The sequence below is a fragment of the Eriocheir sinensis genome, chromosome 13 (assembly GCF_024679095.1).
Source record: "Eriocheir sinensis breed Jianghai 21 chromosome 13, ASM2467909v1, whole genome shotgun sequence".
Classification (NCBI taxonomy): domain Eukaryota; kingdom Metazoa; phylum Arthropoda; class Malacostraca; order Decapoda; family Varunidae; genus Eriocheir; species Eriocheir sinensis.
The window spans coordinates 23494215-23497270 of record NC_066521.1 but is presented as its reverse complement, the minus strand read 5'-3'; the positions used below and the strand labels follow the sequence as shown (position 1 = coordinate 23497270).

Sequence of the window (3056 nt, the reverse complement as noted above, 5' to 3'; positions counted from 1 at the left end):
GAAGAGAACGTCATCATCTCATTTGGCTTAAGATTTAGGCAGAAATAAAAAGGCAATTCTAGAACACTCAAACCCTGAATATCTAAGACAACTTAACAAAAATGGAAATCACTGAAAAATGACTTAGGCAATTACTTTAAGAGGGTGACGATATAACAGCAGGAGGTGTGTAGGGGAGGGGGTGAGGAGGAGGGGGAAAAGATAGGAAAGAAGGCCATGCTCTTTGCACCTCTGTGACATGTGCACCGCGGGGAGACTTGACATGAGAGCCCCGCCCCGCCCAACGGTGTTACGACGTCGGGATGACATCAGCTTCACTCATTCTCTCTTCTGCCACCACTATGACATGTGCACCTCAAGGGAGGCAGATCCTCAATCCGACTGAACGACAAACAACCCAGACAGTGGTTCAGGCCACCCTAGCCAGCCACATTCCGCCGAAACGGAGTGGAGGTGTCGGCGCAACCTTCCCACCTTAGGGGCTGCTGCCCCAGCTTCATGAGTCCCCCCACTCCCAAACGGGTGTTACGACGTCGGGATGGTCTCGCCGGATCTCGGGACGGACAGATTCACACAAGGAGGTAAAGGAAGTTGAAGGAGGAGGAGGAGGAGGAGGCAGGCTGAGAAAAGATTAAGGTTCGTTAGAAAGTAAAAAGTTTTTAATAGAAGGCAAAAATGAAGCCAAACCCTCAGAATGTCATAGTGAGGTACTTAACTTAGTAATGCAGAGCTCTTCCTCCTCTTGCTGTGGTCTGGGCAGGGCAGCCCCTTGCTTGCTGTGGAGGGCAGCACTCCCACAGCAGCTGAGGAGAGGGAAGGAAGTGGTCACACCAAGGTCCATATCATTAACCCGGTAGCAGCAACAGGCCAAATTTGTGCCATGATATTTACCCCCCAAAATAGATGATACATAAACTGATCACAAATGCTTTGATATATATTATGAAATGGTTTGTGTGAGGGGTGATTTTTTCTCACTTGGAGGGACCGTTAAGAAACATCAACCCCGCTGCTACCGGGTTAAACCACCCCTGGGAATGCCTGAAACGCCTATAAAAGCCTTAAAAATGTGAGCTTGGGCGCCAAAATATTTAAGAAAATGACCCAGAGAAGCTGGCAATGATTCGAACACATGAAGAGAGGAGAGGGCGGAGTGCTGAGGATGGTGGAGGATACTGAGGTACCCAGAGGGAGGACAGTTAGAAGACCCAAGGATAACATGGAGAGGAACAGTGACACAAGACCTGGAAGTGTTAGAAAGAGGAAGGATTAGCATTGGACCCAGCAAAATGGAGGAGCATCAAGGCAAGTCCGCCATCAAGACTGGAAGGACTATAAACAAAGAAGGAGAATATGGAGCAGCTAACAACTCTGTGTATATCTGAGGTAGTGTTAGAGGCAACCAAACCAAGGCGAAGTTCTGTTTTTGGTGGCACCTGGCGGCTGAATTCTTGCTAGAGGGGTGTTGGGTTACTTGGCCAAAGTGACATAGATGAGCGCTGAGGCCATATGCAGCTTTAGCCTATGCCCCAAAGCTTTCCATGAACACCTCCATACAAAACAGCAATAGAGAAGGAATTAACACCTTGACCGTGGATTTCCTACAAGAGGACATCACCAAGCTACAGGAATGGAACAAAAAGTGGCTCCTACAATTCAATGAGGAAAATATAAAGTCCTGCATCTTGGGAGGGGATATCCAGCACACCAATACCACATGGGAAACACTCCACTATCCACCACAGAGCCAGAGAGAGACCTGGGAGTGTATGTTACCAGGCTACCAGTGAAGGGATATCCAGCACACCAATACCACATGGGAAACACTCCACTATCCACCACAGAGCCAGAGAGAGACCTGGGAGTGTATGTTACCAGGCTACCAGTGAAGGGATATCCAGCACACCAATACCACATGGGAAACACTCCACTATCCACCACAGAGCCAGAGAGAGACCTGGGAGTGTATGTTACCAGGCTACCAGTGAAGGCCAAATCTATGCCAATCGCAGTGGCCGGGTTAAAAGTGTCACAAGTAAATTAAATATGAATGGTAAAAATCCAGGATAAAGAGATAGAGCTCACCTTTCCGTTCCTGCGTCTCTGCTTCTTGTCTCTTGCCTCCCTGTGCTCGAGTCGTCTCTCCCTGCGCCTCCCTTCACCTCCTCGTCCTAGTGCTCCTCCTCCGTTCCCCGGTCAGCCAGGGGAGGAGGAGGGGAAGAGAAGAGACAAAAATTAGTGCACATCCCTAAATAGAGGGTGCAAAACCTATTACAATCTCGCCACCTTCGTAAAGAAACCGCCCAAGTCGTTATTTTCTATTTTTCAAGAAGAGAACGTCATCATCTCATTTGGCTTAAGATTTAGGCAGAAATAAAAAGGCAATTCTAGAACACTCAAACCCTGAATATCTAAGACAACTTAACAAAAATGGAAATCACTGAAAAATGACTTAGGCAATTACTTTATGAGGGTGACGATATAACAGCAGGAGGTGTGTGTGGGGGAGGGGGTGGAGGAGGAGGAGGAGGGGGAAAAGATAGGAAAGAAGGCCATGCTGTTTGCATCTCTGTGACATGTGCACCGCGGGGAGACTTGACATGAGAGCCCCGCCCCGCCCAACGGTGTTACGACGTCGGGATGACATCAGCTTCACTCACTCTCGCTTCTGCCATCACTATGACATGTGCACCTCAAGGGAGGCAGATCCTCAATCCGACTGAACGACAAACAACCCAGACAGTGGTTCAGGCCACCCTAGCCAGCCACATTCCGCCGAAACGGAGTGGAGGTGTCGGCGCAACCCTACCCACCTTAGGGCTGCCGCCCCCAGCTTCATGAGTCCCCCCACTCCCCACCGTGAGGTACGACGTCGGGATGGTCTCGCCGGATCTCGGGACGGACAGATTCACACAAGGAGGTAAAGGAAGTTGAAGGAGGAGGAGGAGGAGGAGGCAGGCTGAGAAAAGATTAAGGTTCGTTAGAAAGTAAAAAGTTTTTAATAGAAGGCAAAAATGAAGCCAAACCCTCAGAATGTCATAGTGAGGTACTTAACT

The 3056-nt window shown here is 49.1% G+C and overlaps 1 long non-coding RNA gene across 1 annotated transcript; it reads right to left on the bottom strand.

Moving 5' to 3' along the window:
• Window positions 1-728: 728 nt before the first annotated feature.
• Window positions 729-2848, bottom strand: LOC126998243 (uncharacterized). Its single transcript, XR_007752722.1, has 2 exons — window positions 2086-2848; window positions 729-803 (listed from the first exon to the last, which is right to left on the bottom strand). It is a non-coding gene; the product is annotated as an uncharacterized LOC126998243 (long non-coding RNA).
• Window positions 2849-3056: the final 208 nt, after the last annotated feature.